The 23,486-nt window shown below is 40.4% G+C and overlaps 1 protein-coding gene across 1 annotated transcript in view; it reads left to right on the top strand.

Annotated features, from left to right (window-relative positions):
- The window catches only part of LOC126258184 (ARF GTPase-activating protein GIT1), a 311,125-nt gene that overhangs the window by 176,660 nt on the left and 110,979 nt on the right, over positions 1-23,486 (top strand). The window lies entirely within an intron of this gene.

The raw sequence follows: 23,486 nt of genomic DNA, 5'->3' as shown, positions 1-23,486 counted from the left end.
AGAGGTTAAAGAATTTAAAAAATTAAAGTCTTCTAAATTTGTTCTTGGAGACTTTTTGGGGATTAGGGAAAACCGAGAAACAGAAGTTTAGTGTTAGTGGGAGGAAAAAATGGTGATAAGATGAATAGTAATAGATGGTACAACTACTCTTTGTTTTGTGTATTTTAAGTGAAGCAATCACCAGAAGTTTGGTGTGAAAAATGCAGTCCTTTAGCTACGAACCAGTCCAGACCCATCAGCTAGTTAATAGGGGGCTCTCAGAGGGTGGGTTAGTAGTTCGTTTGGTAATTGGATTATTTAAGGGGATGACTTCCAACACATCATGTCTGACACGGTAATAAACTGTCTTCCTGTTTTTGATGTGTTGGTGCTTAATAGCCATCAACTTGCTTTAAATAACAACATGGTGTATGTAAACTTAGTTTATTGGTTCCAAACAATGAATGTTCCAAACTATGCTTTCCAAATCCACACTTTTGTTATGCACACTGACAATTTTTCGTTCTGGAGGTATCACTATTTAATTGATCTTAATACTTTCAGCAATACTACTCCGAACTGTTACTGCAGTCTCCTGTTGATTGTTGATTCACATAAGCTCAAATTAGTAATTCCAGTAGCTCTGCTCACACTAGAAAAACTGACAGTTGCTCTGGGTGATAAACTCATTAATTAACAACCACTTGACTTCTTGATACAATACTTCCTGTCAACACTGTCTATAGCTTTTACTGCAACCAGTTCTTATCTTTATGATTTGCCCAACACTTCCAGCCCCCAGGCACCTACATACTTGCATTATCACTTGTTATATACTGGTACAATACCAGTGCGTCTCAACAATGCTCTTGCCATTGAAAAGGCACATAATGTACCAAAATATATATTTGAAGATGGTATCTCTTCTTTCGGACATGTCCAAAAGAACAGGTACCATCAGTGACTATGCAGCTCGTTAGAATGAAATTACAATGAAATGAATACACTTAGCTGCATACAGGCATTGATATAAGTCGACGGAGACAGTTGAAAATGTGTGCCCCAACTAGGAATCGAACCTGGGATCTCCTCCTTACATGGAGGCATGCCAGAGATAAGTTCCTGCAGTCGCATTATCCTCTGTGTCTTCGGTGGCTCAGATGATAGTGTGTCTGCCATGTAAGCAGGAGATCCAGGGTTCGAGTCCCAGTCGGGGCACAAGGTTTCAACTGTCCCCGTTGACTTATATCAATGCCTGTAGGCAGGTAAGGATATTCATTTCATTGTAATGTACCAAAAGTTCCAGAATGTCATACTCGCCAGCTAGCCTTGCTAACCAATGGCAAACACACACAGTACTCTTATAGCAATCGCATAGCATCAGTTTGAAATCTGAATGAACATGAAACTTGTTATTTTTCATATGTACTGAACATTACCAGAAATGTAACTCAAATTATAAATTACAGTCTTCTAGACCCAGCTAGGATTGAACCCAGAATCTTAGGATTTGCAGTCTGAACATCCATGGAGCACACTCACAACAAAAGATATTTCGGAGGAAGTCTTAGGATCATGTAAGAAAGTCACTGAGTGCAACTGATGTGAAAAAGCACATGTCATATTCAGTTGGCCAGCCAGATCATGGCTGAATAACAAAATTTATTGTGCACAGTCGACGTGTTCAATAACCTGTGAGGTTTCGTGTAGTTTTTCCTGTACGTATGCTGTGAGATCTGGCTCCCTCATATTCGGCAGCTTAAACAAACGTACTGGTGCCATGTTAACGATCTTCATTGCTTGAGTCACACCAGCTGCGGTGCCGATCGCTCTACCCTTCTACGACTGTATCAGGCGTTGATTCAGTCCCATCTTGATTATGGGAGCCTAGCTTATCAGAATGAGATTTTCACTCTGCAGCGGAGTGTGCGCTGATATGAAACTTCCTGGCAGATTAAAACTGTGTGCCCGACCGAGACTCGAACTCGGGACCTTTGCCTTTTGCGGGCAAGTGCTCTACCATCTGAGCTACCGAAGCACGACTCACGCCCGGTACTCACAGCTTTACTTCTGCCAGTATCTCGTCTCCTACCTTCCAAACTTTACAGAAGCTCTCCTGCGAACCTTGCAGAACTAGCACTCCTGAAAGAAAGGATATAGCGGAGACATGGCTTAGGCCGGTATTACACTATCAAATTTCTTTGTCCAATATCTTTGTCAAAGATATTTGATAGTGTAATAGGAATCTTTGACAAATGTCGTCCAATATTTGATCAAATCTAGGCCGAGGCCGTATATTTGATCAAAGAAATCGCTAGTCTTCTGTTCACTGCAATGCGATATGTTACCACGCGGAGCGCTAGCATCGCTGCAGCGTTCTGTCGTCTGTAGTGTTTTTATAATCATTGCCGGTAAATACAATTGGTGTGTGCCGACAACTACAGAATTAATAGAGATGTCTGAAGCTGATGAGGCGCTTTACAACGTGAGGCACCCTGAATACAAAAATAGATTAAGAAGATTGGAGACCTAACCTGACCTAACCTAACATAACCCTCTCCTGTAGCAAGGAATCGGAGTGTTATAGTGAGCCTGTCTTCTGAAGATGTAGCAGTTCTTAAGTGAAAATTGTGCTTTGTGATATGAGGATACACTTCATTGAGCACATACAGAAATGTATGCTCATCCATTCTTAAGTAATTGATGTACGACTTGACGTCTTCCACTGTAAGCTCACGTAACAAGTTTTGTTGAATGCTTTTATCGTGTCTTCGTAAAACCCACGGCTTCACCCAGATTAGATTAGTTTTTTGTTCCATAGATCCGTGCTGAGGAGATCCTCGTGGATGTGGAACATGTCGATTTTTTTTTAAGCTGAAATAAAAATACTAATAGTATGAATAAATACAATACATCATTTGTTTCTATTAAAAATTTCGCCAATGGAGTAGAAGGAGTTGGCCAGTAGTAAGTCTTTCAGGCTCCTTTTAAACTGATAAACTGATCTTTATTTCTAACATAAATTTTTTATGTTTCCTGGCAAATTATTGAAGATGAGTGTTCCTGAGTAGTGGACCCCTTTTTGAACTAAAGTAAGTGTTTTTAAGTCCTTGTGCAGATCATTTTTGTTCCTGGTATTGTATGTATGAACTGAGTTGTTTGTTGGAAAAAGAGATATATTATTTACGACAAATTTTATTAAGAAGTAAATATACTGAGAGGCAGTAGTTAGTATACCCAGTTCTTTGAAGAGGTTTCTGCAGGAGGTCCGTGAATTTACTCCACAAATAATACGTATTACACGCTTTTGGACCTTGAAAACTTCTGTTTGACTTCAAGATTTACCCCAAAATATTATCCCATATGACATTATGGAATGAAAGTATGCAAGCTTTTTCATTTTTATGTTGCCTGTGTCTGCTAACACTCGAATTGCAAATACAGATTTGTTAAGGCGTTTCTGCAGTTCTGTGGTGTGCTCCTCCCAACTGAATTTATCATCAAGTTGTAATCCCAGGACTTTTAAGACTGTCAACCTCGTATGTATGGTTCCATTTTTTCCCCCCACTTCTTTTCCGCATGTGCACACAATGCAATTGGAGTACGTAGAACTGCTGCAGTTAATAACAAGTTGTTGTCAGCCATCTTGAACTTTGACGAAAAATTTGATGACAGTGTAATACCCCTTGTAGCGCTACGTCAAAGATCTTTGTCAAATATATTGGACGGAATATTGGATCACATCTTTGATCAAATCTTTGACAAAGAAATTTGATAGTGTAATACCGGCCTTAGCCACAGTTTCAGCCTAGCTTATGGTTCGGCATCGCCTTCCGCATTGTGGTTGTTTGACCCTATTCTTCACTGCGGGATCCGACTGGAGCTTTCCGCACAAGCCCTGTAAAAAGCATACTTGTTGAGGCTGTTGTCCCTCCATTGCGGATCCGGCGCCTACGTCTACTGGCCGCTTATGCTGCACATGTTTGTAGCTTGCCCGGGCATCCAAATTACCATCTCTTCTTCCCTAACTCGGTTGTCAATCTTCCAGAACAGCAGCCCAGGTCAGGGTGTACGATCGCGGTTCGTGTTCGGGCTCTTCTCTCTGGGCTTGAGTTTTTCCCTGTCCCACCTCTTTTCCAGGTTCATATACGTATACCCCTGTGGTGTGTGCCCTGCCCATGTTTTGGCTGGATTTGGCACAGGGCCCGAAGGACTCTGTCCCTCCTGTGCGCCGATGCTTTATTTCCATCCTTGCTTTATTTCGTGGCTCTGACGTGGCCCATACTGATGGTTCGATGGTTGCTGGTCGAGTTGGTTATGCTATTACTCCTGGGAATCATTCTGAACATCGCTCATTGCCGACTGGCTGCAGTGTTTTCACTGCAGAGCTTGTCGCCATCTCTCGTGCCCAAGAGTATATCTGCTCTTGCTCAGGTGAGTCCTTTGTTATCTGTAGTGACTTCCTGAGCGGTTTACGAGCTATCGACCAGTGTTTCTCTCGCTCTCGTCTGGTGATGGCTATCCAGGAGTCCCTCCACACTCTTTCCCGTTGCGGCCGCTCCGTGGTCTTTGTGTGGACTCCAGGTCATGTCGGCATCCCGGGTAATAAACGTGTTGACACGCTGGCCAAACAGGCTTTCGGTGCACCGGCCTTGGAGATTGGCCTTTTGGAGTGTGATCTCCAATCAGTTTTGCAGCAGAAGGTCCTTGGCACCTGGGGTGATAAATGGCGCACCTTGCCTTCACCCAACAAATTTCGGGTCATCAAGGAGACTACAGGCGTGTGGCGCTCTTCCTTGCGAGCCTCCCGCAAGGACTCGGTTGTTCTCTGCCAGCTACGCATTGGCCACACCTGGCTGACACGCCGTCATCTCTTGCGCCGTGAGAACCCACCTATCTGTTGCTGTAGATCATTGTTGACAGTGGTCCACATCTTGTTGGCATGTCTGCTTTTAACTGCGCTCAGGCAGACGTTTGCGCTGCCTGATACGCTCCCTGCACTTTTAGCAGATAACGCTGCAATGGCAGACTTAGTTTTGAGTTTTATTTGTGCTGCCGACAGTTGAAGAGGGTCGTAATGTGTAATAGGCAGACATCTATCCAGACCATCACAAAGGAATTCCAAACTAAATCAGGATCCACTGCAAGTACTATGACAGTTAAGTGGGAGGTGATAAAACTTGGATATCAGGGTCATGCGGCTGCTCATAAGCCTCGAGTCGTGCTGGTAAATGCGAAACGACACCTCGATTGGTGTAAGGAACGTAAATATTAGACAATTGAACTGTGGAATCACGGTACACAATGTGGCGATCAGATGGCAGGGTGTGGGTATGGTGAATGCCCGGTGAACGTCATCTTCCAGCGTGTGTAGTCTCAACAGCAAAACTCGGAGGCGGTGGTGTTACGGTGTGGTCGTGTTTTTCATGGAGGGGGCTTGCACCCCTGTTGTTTTGCGTGGCACTATCACAGCACAGACCTACATTGATGTTTTAAGCACCTTCTTGCTTCCCATTGTTGAAGAGCAATTTGGGGACGGCGACTGCGTCTTTCAACTCAGTTGAGCACCTGTTCATAATGCACGGCCTGTGGCGGAGTGGTTACATGACAATAACATCCCTGTAATGGACTGGTATGCACAGAATCCTGACCTGGATCCTATAGAACATTTTTGGGATATTTTGGAACACAGACTTTGTGCCAGGCCTCACTAACCGACATCGATAGCTCTCCTCAGTGCAGCACTCCGTGAAGAATGGGCTGTCATTCCCCAAGAAACCTTCCAGCACCTGATTGAACGTATGCCTGCGAGAGTGGAAGCTGTCATCAAGACTAAGAGTGGGCCAACACCATATTGAATTCCAGCATTACTGATGGAAGGCAACACGAACTTGTGAGTTATTTTCAGCCATGTGTGTGGATACTTTTTTATCACATAGTGTATTTATGGATATATGTGCATGTACATGTGCCTAATCTGATGCGCAAAACAATGTAAGAGGCAATATCTGTTTCTCCATGGGGTCCAGTTTATTATTTTTAGCTAATACTGGGCAGTTGATATATATATATATATATATATATATATATATATATATATATATATATATTTGATATCACCTTTTATATCTAAAAACAATGATGATGTGACTTACCAAATGAAAGCGCTGGCAGGTTGATAGACACACAAACATACACACAAAATTCTAGCTTTCGCAACCAACGGTTGCTTCGTCAGGAAAGAGGGAAGGAGAGGGAAAGACGAAAGGATGTGGTTTTTAAGGGAGAGGGTAAGGAGTCATTCCAATCCCGGGAGCAGAAAGACTTACCTTAGGGGGAAAAGGACGGGTATAAACTCGCACGCGCACACACACACACACACACACACACACACACACACACACACACACACACACACACACATCCATCCACACATATACAGACACTAGCAGACATATTTAAAGACAAGGAGTTTGGGCAGAGATGTCAGTCGAGGCAGAAGTGCAGAGGCAAAGATGTTGTTGAGTGACAGGTGAGGAATGAGTGGCGGCAACTTGAAATTAGCGGAGATTGAGGCCTGGTGGGTGATGGGAAGAGAGGATATATTGAAGAGCAAGTTCCCATCTCCGGAGTTCGGATAGGTTGGTGTTGGTGGGAAGTATCCAGATAACCCGGACGGTGTAACACTGTGCCAAGATGTGCTGGCCGTGCACCAAGGCATGTTTAGCCACAGGGTGATCCTCATTACCAACAAACACTGTCTGCCTGTGTCCATTCATGTGAATGGACAGTTTGTTGCTGGTCATTTGATTTAATTGAATTCTAAAGTAATGAGACTGAACTGTCTGAATGCCTGATTGGGGAACTCGTAAAAATGTCCTAATTGTTGAAATGACTGTTGTTTTCCATTGTCAACTGACTGCTTCTGGAATACTGAATGTATATACTGTTGTAATATAGACACTTTTCTAATTCCTTCTGTGTGAAATTCTTCTGTTAACTGGCCTGAAAAAGTGCCTCCCTAACAATTATGCCCACAGATATTGTAAGAAAAGTGGCTTTCTTTCAGTAGGCTGCTACTGGAATTTGTGGAATTTGTTGAGCTATTTCAGTAGTTATTTTGTAACTTCACTGAGCATGAGAACAAAATATGAGTCTTAAATTCAAAAAACTGAGTTTCAGATAAGAAAATATTTATAAGCTTACTAATCTGGATTTTTCCTCAGTAGTGCCTCTGTTCATCAATGTCTTTCTTCTTGCTCTTCTGTCTCATTACTTCAGAATTCAGTTAAACCAAATGGTGAAATAATTATATGTATTTTTGTGACACCAGTTGCTTGGTATTAGCTAAAAATGATAAACAGGACCCCATGGAAAAATATACATTGTTTCTTACATTGTTGCTGATCAGATTAGGCACAATGTACGCGCAAATATGAGTTGCGGTCTTTTCAGATTTATTAATATTAATTAAATATCAATGATCAGCTTGCACTCAATAATTTTAACAGTTCGTCTATCGCAGATTAGCTTTTACACTTGCAGTGTATTGACAGTGTGGCACCATTTTTACAATAAACTTTCCTTGTCGAGTTCAGACTGTCTACTAACGTGACAAGAGTTCAGTTACGTAGTCACTGAACCTACTGTTTGGTTTTTATATTACTTGGATACAAACTGACTTAAGTAAAAAGTTTATGCAGACTCACTCAAACAATATGTGTACATTTTGATGTCTCATTGAGGACTGAGTTGCATTTAGTGCTGTATGGTTTGACTATCGGATACTGACTAACTCACAAATTAATCAAACATTTTGACTGGTTGTGATCAAGAGGTGTTACGTAGTGAGTGGTCTCCTGTACTTCTGAATATTTACGTTCTGCCAGAGCTTTACTTTATACTTATATTGCCAATTTATTACATTTGATTTTGGATTTTTTATTTATTTTACCACTCAGCTTTTAGCTCTTTACCTCTTTACCTCTTAGCTCTGTGGCTGGCAAACTGTTGTGCTATGTGCAGTGCACATACTTGCTTGTCCAGTTGACGGTTAGCAACAAAGATAATTATTTAACTGTTGTAAGTTATTTTTTGATAGTTAATTACAAAGGTTACAGGTCCTATTTACTGGAACATTGAAATGACAAGCAGCTATCCATGCCACTCATAATAATAATCACATAGAACAGAAATAACAAGATGTGTGAGGTTATATTCTCAAATAAAATAATAAGTATGTTTCCAGAATGAGATTTTAACTCTGCAGCGGAGTGTGCGCTGATATGAAATTTCCTGGCAGATTAAAACTGTGTGCCCAACCGAGACTAGAACTCGGGACCTTTGCCTTTCGCGAGCAAGTGCTCTACCATCTGAGCTACCGAAGCACGACTCATGCCCAGTCCTCACAGCTTTACTTCTGCCAGTATCTCGTCTCCTACCTTGCAAACTTTACAGAAGCTCTCCTGCAAACCTTGCAGAACTAGCACTCCTAAAAGAAAGTATACTGCCGAGACATGGCTTAGCCACAGCCTGGGGGATGTTTCCAGAATGAGATTATCACTCTGCAGCAGAGTGTGCGCTGATATGAAACTTCCTGGCAGTTTTAATCTGTTCATTATGAGCTTAAAGACCAGAGTAACTCTAAGATAAAATATTCAGCAGAAAGAAGTCATGGAATAATTGAAGGGAGACAGATTTTCAAATACGCGTGTGTAGCATCTTTGACATACAGCATTCACACAATAATTACTCAGGGTTGCAGTTCTCTCTCTCTCTCTCTCTCTCTCTCTCTCTCTCTCTCTCTCTCTCTCTCTCCCTCTCTCTCTCCCAACTTCGGAAAATATTACATGCAGGATTTATTATTATTATCATCATCATCATCATTATTGTTACTTTGTTCTGTTCTCCACCATTTGGTCAAGTCATTGGAAAAATGCCAAGAGGAGCCTTCAAAAATTCAGCCTTCATAAATTAAGAACAGTAACACTTCAAGGGTTGAGTATTTTGAACAACAAGGTTTTTGTACAAGTGGATTAAAATTTTTTGTATTGTTTAACTTGTGCAGAGATTAGAATTTCATATAAATAATGTACATTTTAATTACTAATGATTGACATGTGTAGATACTGTTCTTCAGTTGAGATGAATGAAGAAAGAGAATTTACTTTTTACAAGTGTTTGCAAAAGACAATACTTTTTCAGAGTGTTGTTAAGTTTTTATACTGTTGCTGATCTCATCAGTATCACAATTTTATTATTGGTGTAAAGTCAGTGTGTTGTGGATGGAACATTCTCTTGTGAAACAGCAAGGGGTGTGACGTCATGTTGGCAGCGGTGATCCTCAGGATGGTTACAGGAAATCAGCTCTTGGAATGTGCGTAGCCGATAACAAGATTACATGAAAGATTCGAACAGCAAGTATCAGAAATGAAACAAGGAAAAAACTTCCCCGTGGCTACCCTTGTCAGAGGTTAGAGTCCTTCCTCGTACGTGGATGTGTGTGTTGCCCTTAGTGTAAGTTCGTTTAAGTTAGATTAAGTAGTGCATAAGCTGAGGGTTCGATGACCTCAGCAGTTTGGTCCCATAGTTCTTACCAAAATTTAAAAAACTTCCTGAAAGGTAAAATGGGTTTTAATACGCTTACATAAGAGCAGGCCATGCCTTTCCACAAATTCCTTATTCCAGCATCAACAGCATTATGAAAATGGTAGGTTGCTGCTTCCCATATAGAGGAGATATTGAGTTGTAGACAGGGTGCAACAAAATGACTGCTGACCTTCAAGCTTTCAACTAAAAGGAATTCTTTCAAAATAAACACACACACACACACACACACACACACACAATGACCCCACTGTCTGTGACCTCTTTGCCAGTTCAGCCACAGCAGCCAGAGACAGTGGTGTGTGTGTGTGTGTGTGTGTGTGTGTGTGTGTCCTTCTATTTTGGAAGAAGGCCCATTGGCTGAAAACTTAAGTGTATAGCAATCTTTTTGCTGTGCCTGTCTGCAACTAAGTGTCTCTTATATATGGTGAACAGCAATCTATCCTTTTCATAATGTTATTGTTATGCCACCCTGGACTTGTCAGTGTTTTATTGTCACTTCAACCAAAATTGGGAGTGATTGGGGAAATAGCAGTTTGCAGCAGGGAAATAGCAGTGTGCAGCACAAACATTGTGATACTATCACTGACCTACTTTATGCATTCTTCATTAGCGATCAACTGACCGTTAAAAAACAAGTCCTAGGTTCTAGTATCCGGGAAACTGTTCAGACATCTACAAGTACAGTGTTTCAGCATCTTTGCAGTGCATTAATTACAGTGTTTCACAAAATATTTTCAAATGAAGGTAACACGCTCACACAGTTATTGCACCAACAGTATTGACTTGCAAGTTGCGATTATCGACTGGCAGTTTAATTGAGCTAAGTGGCCTACATGTTCATAGAACATGTGCTTGGGAAATTATAGCATATTCTTCATGACACTTTGGTAATTCGCATTCATGATTAAACATTACACATCACACTTGAGATTCATGTGTTCACACCATCATGTCACCAGCATAACGTTAGTGAACATTCACATTCTAAGTAAGAGTAGTTCCACTTCTTCCGTTAACTGGCCGATTCAGGTAACAGTTTAATCACTACTGATTCACTCCATTACTGCAAGGATGTGAATATGAATATGGCTAATTTGAGTGCAAAAGTCAGTATGATTTCGATCTTGCCCCTACTGTACAACAATTCAGACTGCCACCAGAATTACTTGTGATTTCAGTTTGTACGTCTGAAACATCAGTACAAATCAAACAATGGGAAATCCAGGATCGAATGTAATAATACCAGAGAAGGAAAGCTGCTACTCACCATATAGCGGATCAGTACACACACACACACACACACACACACACACACACACACACACACACACACACACACCTCTGCAGTCTCAGAGAGCTGAAACTACACTGTGAGTAGCAGCACCAGTGCATTATGGGAGTGGCGACTTGGGGGGGGGGGGGGTAAGGAGGAGGCTGGGGAGGGGAGGGGGAGCGATAGTATGGTGGGAGTGGCGGACAGTGAAGTGTTGCAGTTTAGACGGAGGGCAGGGCAGAAGGTGCGGAGGGGGGGAGGGGGTAAGTAGTGGAAAGGAGAGAAATAAAAATAAAAATAAATTAAAAGACTGGGTGTGGTGGTGAAATGACGGCTGTGTAGTGCTGGAATGGGAAACATCAGTACTGAAGACAGCAAGTCTGTTTACTCATAAACGACCATCAAAAATGTATCGCCATATAGCAGAGTTGCTGAGTGGCAGATAGGCACAACAAAAAGATCGTCAGAAAATGAGCTTTCGGCCAACGAGGTCTTTGTCAGAGACAGAACACACACACACACACACACACACACACACACACACACACACACACACACACACACATGATTGCAGTCTCTGGCTAAGCTACATGAGTGTATGTGTGTATGTTGTCTATTTCCAACGAAGGCCTTGTTAGCCGAAAGCTTATTTTCTGGCAGTCTTTTTATTGTGCCTATCTGCAACTCAGCATCTCTGTTAAATGGTGAGTAGCAACTATCTTTTTCATAATATTGTTACATATCATCCTGGATTTTCCATAAAAAATGTCTGCCCCACAATACTGGATTCTTGGACACGCCCATACCTGATATTTATGAACATGCACTTAACGTTTTTGCGAGTATGTGAGACATTCATAGAATGCACGATGTATTGTTGCTTGTTTCAGTGAGGAACCATCAGTTCTTGTACAAAGTGCAGTAAATCTGCCAGTTAGGTTAAATGTAACTAACACAAAGACAATTGAAAATCTAGTTTCGCAACTTTAATTTTTTACATCAAACGTTCTATGCTGTTCCTTTCTCTCTCTTGAATTGACATTTACTAAACCACATATTTACACCACTTGACTTTATGTTTTCCTGTAAATTAAGATTTTTCTCCCACTAACTTGATAAACACACTAATTTAAAAGAAGGAATGCAAATAATACTTTGCTGTAAAGCCGCACAGAAATGTTTTTAGTTCTTAACTGTGAAGAGAGCTTTTCCTTAACCCATACATACAATTATTTTATTCCAACATTAAAGTACACATACATGTTACATCATACATGTAGACCACTGGAGTATTATTCATTCAGTGCTTATGTACAGCTTTCGTCTCAATGTGAAATAGCTTTCTACTAATCAACACTACAATGTAACCCCCTTCACATGACAACAATATTTAGTGATATACGAGGGCCGTTCAGAAAGTAACTTCCGGTTGATTTAAAAAAATACACCAAGTTAAATAAAAATATTTTAATATATACATCTTACAACTACATCTTTGCACTATTTTTCTACATAGTCTCCATAGCGATTGAGGCACTTATCGTATCTCTTCACAAGCTTTGAAATTCCTTCTGCATAAAAATCACCCGCTTGTGCCTGGAGCCAGCCTGTGACTGCATCTTTGAGCTCTTCGTCGTCATCAAACCGCTGTGACCCGAGCCATTTCTTCAAATGCATGAAGAGATGATAATCACTTGGCGCCAGGTCTGGGCTGTAAGGTGGATGGTTGATAACGTCCCACTTGAAGGACTCAAGAAGGGCCGTTGTTCTGCGAGCAGAGTGAGGACGGGCGTTATCGTTCAAAAAAACGATACCGGAAGTCAGCATACCACGGCGTTTGTTCTGTATAGCCCGTCGTAACTTTTTTATTGTTTCACAGTACACGTCTTGATTAATGGTCGTACCACGTTCCATGAATTCAACCAACAACACCCCTTTGGCATCCCAAAACACCGTTGCCATCAGTTTTCTGGCAGAAAAATCTTGCGAGGCTTTTCTTGGTTTGGTAGGCGAATTTGAATGTGCCCACATCTTTGATTGTTCTTTTGTCTCAGGGTTCACGTACTTAATCCAGGTTTCGTCACCGGTCACGATTCTGTTTAACAATGGTTCTCCTTCGTCCTCATAACGTGACAGAAAGTCTAATGCAGAGGCCATTCTTTGAGTTTTGTGGTGGTCAGTAAGAATTTTGGGCACCCATCGTGCACAGAACTTACGGTAACCCAATCTTGCTGTCACTATCTCGTACAAGAGAGTCTTAGAAATCTGTGGAAAACCAGTAGACAACTCCGACATTGAGAAACGTCGATTTTCACGAACTTTTGCATCAACTGTCTGAACGAGTTCGTCAGTCACCAATGATGGTCTACCACTCCTCTCTTCATCATGAACGTTTTCTCGTCCACTTTTAAATAAACGTACCCATTCACAGACAACTCCTTCACTCATAACTCTTGGTCCGTACACGGCACAAAGCTCACGATGAATAGCTGCTGCAGAATATCCTTTGGCTGTAAAAAACCTTATGACAGCACGCACTTCACCTTTGGCGGGGTTTTCTATTGCAGCACACATTTCAAACTGCCACAAAAACTAAACTAGCGCAGGTACGACGTTCACTCGACCACGGCTTGATGCCGACTGACCTGTTGCGTGCGTGAACGCACAGATGGCGTCGCTACTCCCCCCACAACCCGCACTGTGACCAATCGGAGGTTACTTTCTGAACCGCCCTCGTACTTAGTGATTGCACATGAACCTGTGTATAGTAGTAGTCATTTCTTATTCTTTTAACTTAAGAGTTGATGATATTTCTAACTGAACTCCATCGCCTGCAGCAAATGTTTGTATTTTCGGTAAATTCTTATGCAAATACCTTGTTCTTTGACTAGATGTATGTGTCAGAGTAAAATTATTGCTTGTCACACTTTCTCTTGCCAAAGAATATCCATTCTTGGGAATCTGAGGGAGTATATCTACCCTTTATTCTTCTGTCTTTTTTTTAATTAACTCATTTGGTGTGGAAGTTGTTGACATGTATTAAAGTTGACTTATAATCTCTTCAAAGGGCTTCACATAATTGCTCCACGTTATCTGCAGTATGTCCTTATGAATCTATTTAATTCTCTGAACACCTGTTCAGCATGATTCACTTCAGGGTGTTGGATCAATGTTAGTATCTGTATAATCTGTTGATGATCTAAGAAATTTCTCCCATGCAAGTAGGTGCAACTAGTAGCATTGTCAGACAGGAAAGCAAGTGGTTTTCCATTTCTTGAAATACGTATAATCCTCCACTAGCTTTTTGATTATAAACAAACTTTTAGCACTTTTTCTAGGATGTAGTTTTACGTATTTCATGAACAGATCATAAAAGTCTTCAAGGTACTTGTTACCTCAATGTTACTGTGCAACTCACCTTTACAGCAAGTGTTTGATGGTTTTGCCTTGTGGCAGACAGTGCAATTTCTCAGTAACTTTTGCACTTCATATACATATTTCAAAATGGTAATAAGGCTTGATTTTCTTGGCACATTTTATGACAGCAAAATGTCCTCATGCATAGTGAGTTAACCATATGAGCATGTCTGCAGGAATGCAAATGAACCACTGGTCACAGTTTTGTGTATATTGATAGGACATCATTAACTATTTTATAGTTCTCTATGAGCATCTCATTTTGATTTGGTTGCAGTTGTTGCTTCACAGTGTTCCAAGGAGCATCTGTTTCTTGCAATTTTGATATATTTGTGCACAAATCGAGGTAAAATTTTCTATGGTCTTTGTCCTTCATCGATAATTCTCAGAAATTTGAAGGTTGCTCATTCAGTCTCGGAATTTCATGCGGCCTTCAGGAAGTCATGACAAAGTATCTGCCACTATATTATCCTTCCCTTTGAGATGAATAATCTTAAAGTCAATACACCTGAAGTGTTGGAGACCATCTAGCAAGGGGTGTGTGTGTGTGTGTGTGTGTGTGTGTGTGTGTGTGTGTGTGTGTGTGTGTGTGTAGCTCTGTAAAAAACTTAATGCCTGGTGTTCACAATATGCTTTTGCATGGGTTCCAGCAAGCTAACAATGCAACTTTCTGGATGTCCACATGACTGCGAGTGCTTCCATTCAAGTATGTCCTCTCACAGTCAGGTAGGATCCAGCCTGTGAAAGTGATTATACAGAATGGAGTTTTTCCATCTACATTCCTCACTTTACAGAGATGTGGCCCCCAAGCTTACTCATGAAACATCAGTAAACAACCAGAAACCGACTGACATGTCTTAGAGACAAATAGTGCATGTTTGATATTTTCAAATTCCATTTGGCAATTCTGTGACCATTGCCACCTCATATTTTGTCTTAATCAGTTTAAAAGTGTTTCTGGAACAAATCTCTGTTAAACAATGAAAGTCCAATGCAGCCTTTTGATTACTTCCTTGTGTGAGGAGCAGGGAAATTTGCTTTTGAACTGAGCTTTGCGCTGTCAGACAGCACACCATATAACGCCACACAGGTTGACAAATTTTTACATTTTATCTGGGGTTTGCATGTAAACATGAAGTGCTGACTAAATCGACTCCACTGTTAATGAATCTGAAACATGTTTATCTACAACCCATGAGGTTTTTATACCACCACCACCATTGTTACTGTTGTCATCATCGAAATCTGCATGCAACGAAATTTGAAAGCTGTTACAGTACAATGGAGGTGTAATGGAACAATAAAATGGTTCAAAAAGAATTGTCAAAGATATATGAATTAGAAGCAAATATTATGATGGACACCAGGTAGAGGTATTACATCCCATGAATCAGTGGTTGATATCCTTCCTTTTGTGTGTCACTTCTCCTTCACGTGTGATGCGCCAGTAGTAGTCAGACATCATGTTTATTCCCCGACCTTGATAACCATGTTCCAGAATTTTAGGTTCCTGATGGAACCGTTCACCATGTTCCTCTGATGTCAGTCAAATTTTCTTGAAAATTGTCTAAGTGTAACATTAGAAAATGTGATTTTAGAGAGACTTTGCATCCTAACTGTTTAAATGACTGTAGCATATCTTCCACTATTTCCTTGTAAATGGGCTGCTCATTCTGACCAAGGAAATGAAGCACATTTTTTTAATCTTCTCCAAGCTTGTTCTATTTACATTCTCAAAGGGCTCATCAGATATCAACTTATGTATAACTGCTCCACCAAATATCCCGTCTTTCATCTTTGGAGCCAGATTTGGTAGTTAGCTACACAGGTATTGGAAACAGTTTCTTATTTTGTCCAGTACTTTCACATACTGCTTCATCTGTCCTAATTTGATGTGCAGGGAGGTAGTAAAATGTGATTTGTATTAACCAAATGTTCATTCACTTTGTTCTTTGATCCCACTATCAAGTTTTGCCTCTTAGGCTACTCTCTCCTACTCCAGTGCTCATGATATGCTCCACTGTCCTATTCACACATATAACAAAGCACCTTGGTGTATCCTGCTTGTTGGCCAAGAGGAATGCCAATTACTTTAAAGTCATGACACACAAGCCACTGGTGTTCTTCATATTTCACATTTTGAAGAAGTACTTTTGTGGTACTGTATCTCTCTTATAAGGTGTACTGAGTATGCAGTTGGAATTTATCCTAGCCCAATTCCAGTATGTAACAATAATGCTTTCAAACTTTGATTTGAAGAATCTATAAATAATGTCCATTGCTTACTTTCGTACTTCTGAGCTCCCACTTTCATCGCTACTTTAGAGAATTTTTTGCTGAAGATGGGTTAATGATGTTGTGCAAAAACACTGCCAAAGTCTTTATCACAGTTTATGTGCTATGAATGTGATGTACCATGTGCAAGTAAATTATTTTCACTGAGACATGATCCCAGAAGCTGAGCTGCATCTTTTGAGAGACCCATCTCTTACACCAGATTGTTAAGTTCTGTTTGAGGAGGTTTTGCGTTGCTATCAGTACCACATTCAGAATAGTCAGATTCAATACTTTCTTGACTTACCTGTGGTTCAGAGAATTCAAATGTGTCCATTGACAGGATATTGGCAGCCTAGGGACAGGTCTAATCGCCGAATCTAAGTTTGGATACAAGATTTTGTCATGTTTTTTCTCTCGTATAGTGTTATTTTCATCATATGATCATTGACATGGTTCTTCTGTTCACACCATGCTGTGGGAATAGTGAAGTTCAAGCACTTGATTTTACCTTCTCTCCACTTCCTTCATTGCACCATGCATGTATGACGCACGATGTGTGGAGCAAATGATTTGTTCTTATCTTTGGGTTCATGCCAAAATAAGCAAAATATGATTTCTGCACAAACTGTGTTATTTGTTGATGTCTTGTACTTATTACATAAGTTCCACAGAGAAAACAAAATTTATCTGAGCTATTCACACCCTGCCTCCCTGACCTTTTAACGTGGCTTCAGTGAAATAACACAATTGACAGCAACACACATAAGCACCTTCTTCTGCTCACTCACTGATTTCTGCGGCAATAACGGAATGTCATTAGCCCCCTCGACTTACTGACCTACAGACAGTGCAATGTGGTCACACTTCTGTAGTTGTGGACAAAATCTTCCCAAGTGTTACTAAAAGGAGGGTGTGAGTATTAGTTGAGGATAAGCTGGATGAAAATTATTGGGACTTCAGGCAGGACCAGAGTAAGCATTAGGGCTAATTGTTAAAGGCTCTGAGGCAGATAATTGTGCGAGAAGAATTTAAATTACATTGCATACCATAGTGTTTACAACCAGTAGTTGGTTGGGAGGAGGGATAGCTGTGCAGAGAAAACTGAGGGTGATGGAAAAAACAGATGTCTTTCTCATGTTCAGGGGTGGCAAGTTAGCAAAGAACACCACTTACTTTCCAAACCCCAGAACCTATGTCAACCTGTGTAATTGAATGACCAAGGAACCTAATTTGCTTTCTGTAGTTTGTCATTAACACCAGCCTACAAGAATTTGTGTAAAGTTATATAAAACTAATATGATCTATCATGTTTGTGATGCTATCAGCAAATGATCCACAAACAGTGTCACCTGGTGTGGCATCTTAGGTTCTAGCTCAGTGCCAAGTGCTGCTACAAATACACCAGAACTCATATTAAGATCAAAAACCAACACTTTAAATTGGTAACTGCTAGCTTCATTAATATAAGCTGTACACTTAAGGGAATCATTTGCCAGGGAAATCTGCCAGTGTGAATGTTGTAGATCAATACTTGTTTGGTGCTTAACTCCTTGAAACTTGTGGATTAATTCATATATGTTCTGTGGTTGTGTTTGGACAAAAACTATAACTTGATTAATTGCTCTTGCATCTAATATCAACCTCATGTTTCCACCGTTTCATAACTGCAAGAAGCAGACTACATTGGAGGCTGCCTGTTGATTCTTTTATGTTCCATTCAAGAATCTTCTGTATCTCTTTGCCTATAGCAGATCTTTTTGAGCATGAAATGATGAATTGTGGCAAAACATTTTGTGTGGCATGATATACAGGCAGAACTGGTAGCCTTGGATTTTTCCAGGCATTTCTTCAAACACATTTTAAAACTTGAGTTAAGTATTTAACAATTCAGAATGTTGCCTTCCATTTAAAGAGCTTAACTCTGTAACTTAATATATTGTGTGTTCCCTGCTGGAAGAAAAATGCAGCACCCTCAAGGACTGTGTTCAGTGGCACCATGGTATAACATGTGTATACTGAGGAGTTGTAGTGTTAGAGTGTATACATGGATGAGGAAAAAAGTTCCTGATTTTTCCCAGTTGAAAATTCATATTTTCTTGGTTGAAAGTACATTTTATCCAATGTTCCGGCATTTTGGGAAACAAAACCCGTCAAAAAACAACGTCTTTTGTAAAGATCTCTGATGCGTAGCAACATATACACTGTGTATTTACGTATTACGAAAGTAGAAACACAAATGCCACCAAATATAGCATGGTAGCTTCTGAAGCACTGAAATCTAGATTGCAACACACTTTTGTCCGCCAATTGTAGTTCAGGTTACGTGATCTTGCTGGCTAATGACTGCAGTGTGCACCAAACATTTCACAGGTTACATGGCAGAATACATGTTCCATCAAGCACTTACTTTTGCAAGGGAAAGCCAATTACTTGTGAAATTGCTCAAGAATTCACATCGCACTTCCCCCCACCCTAAGGTTAATTATATTTTTTGCCATCGCTATTGCATAAGAACTAAAATAAGTAAGACAAACTGACTTTGAAACTTGGTCCTTTTTTTTAAAAAGCGTGTGTTACGCTCTGAGACACATCCAATGCAAATGTGCCAGTGACATTTTAAGTAGTGACTTAAATGGCTGGTGTTTTGGCCCTGAAATTTTTCTAAGAGCCTGGTCCTCAATGTTAAGTGTTCATTAAGAGTCTTACACTCCTTGATTTAAGAAATTCATTGCACATTCTCACATGTAACATACTTCATCTTGTGTAAAAGGAAATTTACTTTCAAAGTAACCCTTCTCAAACCACCAGTCAATATTTTCTCACAATCTGTTGGTAACGTAAATAGTTATGACATCAGTCTCATCAAAATGAGGCCCATGAGAAAGATACATTAAAAGCAGTTTGTTTTTTTGAAATATTGCACAGCCTTTGACACATTGTGCTGTTGGAAGACACTTGTGTGTGCACTGTGTTTTGTCTTTGTAAACGGTGCATTTTCTTTGCAATTGAAGTTTTATTTTGGTGTTATTCTCTCATTTATGTTTTATTGACACAGTATTGTTCTGCATAGCAAGTTAAAATAAAATTGTTCGAGTATCAGTTTTTACTAGGCAAAACTACAAAAATTTAACTTAAAACTAAAACAATAAAAAATCCTGGAATTCCAAAACAGCCCTGCTTTTTTCCCAGATTTCTTCCAGATGAAAAAATTCCGGGGTTTTTCCCGGTTGTCCCGGGACGTATACACGCTGTGTTAGTGATTCATTTGTCACAGTCATTGGCAATCAGATTTTGCTCAGGAGCCTTCTCTGTGTGCCCGTTGTTTGTTCTCAGCAGACAGTAACTGTGCTGAGTTTACAGGTGAACAGTAATTGCAACATTCATTCTAGGGTGCAACCATACCCCATGGATGAGTACATATTCCTGTTGAACAACTGCAGCCATTTGAAGAGTGGCGCATTTTGCCCTGCAGGAAGTTAGTGGACATGTTGCCAGATTGCTGCACATTGTGGTCACAATGTGTTGGCAGTGTCTTGCTGCTTTTGGCATTCATCTGTGGAACATTCCCACACTTGTAGACCAGGTTCTGGATGTCTGCATGCACGCCCCCCCCCCCCCCCCCCCCACACACACACACACATTCTTTGAGCAGCAGTGGCCGACTGATTATCATCCAGGGAAGAAAGTCAAGCACATGTTGCACCTGCTATGGCACATAGGATCATTGTAAACTGTCTGCTTGTAGCAAGATTAACATCATTTATACCTCTGGTCAGACAGCTACCGACACCATGGCGTTGCTGAGCATGGCTGCTCTGGCGTCATGAAAGAAGTGACTGGAGAGTAGAATAGCGCTTTGTTATCTTCAGTGATGAGATTAGGTTCTGTCTGTATGCTACTAGTGGATGTACATGTGTACATTTTGAAAAGTGAAGACACCACAGGACAGTTGCGTAATCCACAATCTTTTATTGTGTACACACAACTGGTTTTGGAACATCCATCATCTGGTGGGAAAAAAAAATCGCTGATCAACTGAGGTCATCTTGACCTCACTGTTGTCATGGAACCAAAGGTTCTGTGTCAAAGGGATAAAAGGGAAATAAATTCCATAACAACCATTCCCCGTGTTGCATGACCAGGAATGCTAATGGGAAAACTATGTGATACGAAGAATTCTTTGTAACGTGTACAGTGTAGACCTAGTGAGAGGCCCATCTTGGAGTGCATGTGCCCATGACACACAGTCCCACCCTAGACCTAATGGTGTGGGGAACCATCAGTTACAATTTGCGATTACATTTCATGTTTCTCCAGGGTAAAGTAACCAGTGCCTGCAAAATTGTGCAGGTTGTTGTCCTTGTGCTACTGCCATTTCTTCAAGAGAAAGGTGATGTGCTTTTGCAGCAGGACAATGTGCATCAACACCCAACTGCTGCTACACGAAGTGCTACGCGTGGTGCACAACTACTGCCCTGGCTAGCAAGAGTCATATCTCTCGCCAATTGAGTACGTACAGGACACGGTGAAGTAGAAACATATTCATCCTCGAGACCGTGCAAAAACCATTGCTGAATTGCAGCAAAGAGTGCAAGATGCAGGGGCAGTTTATTGCATGATGTCATTTGGCACCTTTATGATCGTTTGCATGTGAGAATACATGGCTGCATTTCCACCAGAGGTAGTTTCAGATTTTATTTCCACTTTGGTTTTTATCAATCTTTTATGCTGAGGCAGTCAATGTGTTTGAAACAAAGTGTTTAGTACCACACTATTGGCTAATTTCAACTGCTCGCTGAATTTCAAGTGCACGTTTTCATCTTGTAGCTTGTTTTCATCTTCTAGCATGTATGCCACAAGAAAGAATCAAAAATGAGTTAATACAGTACTGGTACTCCAAGATGATTTGCATCCCGAAACCCACACCGAAAAGCTTAATATCAGGTCAAGACCTACTTCGTTGGGAATCTGGACATACAAATGTGCTCTTTAAGTATGCACTTTAAATGTACCATTTTAGTATGGTTCATGAAATTCCGATGCTCTTGGAGTATCCTCTGATGTCTTTTTTCTTTTATGACATAATGTAAGATCTTTTAATGAACATATGGGCTTCCTGTGTCATAGCAGCTGCCAAAGTGCGGTGGCGCCTGTTATCTGGCAGTCTCTGATGAGTACTAAAGCGAACCTGTTTCTAACAAGTCACGGGAAAATATTGTGTATGGTGGTTTGAAAAGCGTTACTTTCAAAGTAAATTTCCTTTTACACAAATTGCACTATGTGCGAGAATGTACGATGAATTTCATAAATCACAGAGTGTTTGATGACGAGCCATTTAGAAGTTTTCCTAGCCCAGAAGATCAGACATTCATGTCATTATTATGATCAAATTGATGTAGTGCTACAGGAAGTTCTCTCTCCTCTGCAGTAGCTAATTTATTTGTGGAAAACTTTGAGGACAAGTGACTGGACTCCGCTAAAATTTTTACAGGCACATTTGTGTGATATATCCTAAAGTGTAACACATGCAAAAAAATCAACATTATATGTGAAAGCTTTTCTTTTCTTGCAGCTTATTAACCTTAGAGACCAATGGTATATGTGAAAGCTTTTCTTTTCTTGTAGCAACACTATGTATATTAATTTAAAACATTAACTTTTCCTGTTTGTGTATCCACCTACTTAATAGTGATGTTGTTATTAACTGACTACATCACATGTCCTGTGGTCATCGGCTGGCGGGATCATGTGACATGAGCTATGACTGACTTACAAAAGCGCATCGCAATCTCGATTACAGTGGTTTGGAAAGTAACATGCGGGGTTTGGTGGAATTCGAATTTATACTTTCATAATACGAAAATATGCAGCATACACGTTGCTGCACATAAAAAATCTTTCCAAAAGGAGTTTTCTTCCCTGACTTTCGTTTTCTAAAGTGCCGGGAAATTCTACGCCCATGTATAAAAACATAACCACCCAAAGGATTGAAGTTTTACAGGTCCGAGGGAAAATATACCATCACTTAATAACACGGAAAATGTGTGTTTTCATCCGGGAGAAAGTGTATTTTTAACCGGGAAATCCGGGATTTTTTTCCTTTGTTCGTGTATACACCCTGTAATGGCATTACACCATTGCAGGAAAACTTTTCCTATCTGTTTTTTATCTTGTGCAGCTCATTTACTATTGCATCTGCCAGATTATCACGTTGATTCGAGATGCAATCAGTTGTGGCCTGAACTTTACTGTATATGTCTTATGCAATTTGTTCATCCTTAATGGATGTCCGGTTTCTAAAGTCACTTGCAAACTGCTTGCTTTGCAACTCGAATTGTATGTTTATTATTTGTTCAAAAGATAGGTTGCTAATACATTTGGACAACTGGCGAATGGTTTCAGATGATTCCTGAACCTGCTTTATTTCTAATATTTTATCAGTTAATTTAGTGACAGGTCGGGTAGTCTAACCTGAGCTTGTTTTTATTCTGTAACTGCGCTACAGATATTTTGTTTCGTTTCAGGCATGATACCTTGCTTTGTCGACATAGTTCCCTGCTTAGACAACACAGCGCCTTTGTGATTGAGTACTGCAAAGTATTGTCCCAGTTACTAACTCCAATTTTTGGAATAGTTCCATTAATGACTCCTTTTGTTGACTCCTTTGAGCAGTTGCTTCGCATAAATCATAAAATTAATCAAAATTCCCAAAATAACTACTTAACCACTAACCAATAAATAACTAATCCTAGCACACACACACACATAATGGTGAGCAATTCAACAGCCATGCTCTAATATTACTCTGAATCTAAAAGCAGTCCAAGAGCAGCTCGCCATGATGCTTACTTGTCGCGCAGTTTAATTCACTAAAAATCAGATTTCTACAATAACACCATATCTGTCATGAAAAATAGTGTACAACAACAAG

Source organism: Schistocerca nitens, chromosome 1, assembly GCF_023898315.1.
Source record: "Schistocerca nitens isolate TAMUIC-IGC-003100 chromosome 1, iqSchNite1.1, whole genome shotgun sequence".
Taxonomy (NCBI): Eukaryota; Metazoa; Arthropoda; class Insecta; order Orthoptera; family Acrididae; genus Schistocerca; species Schistocerca nitens.
The sequence above is the reverse complement of the archived record's forward strand: the minus strand, read 5'-3'. Positions and strand labels throughout refer to the sequence as shown.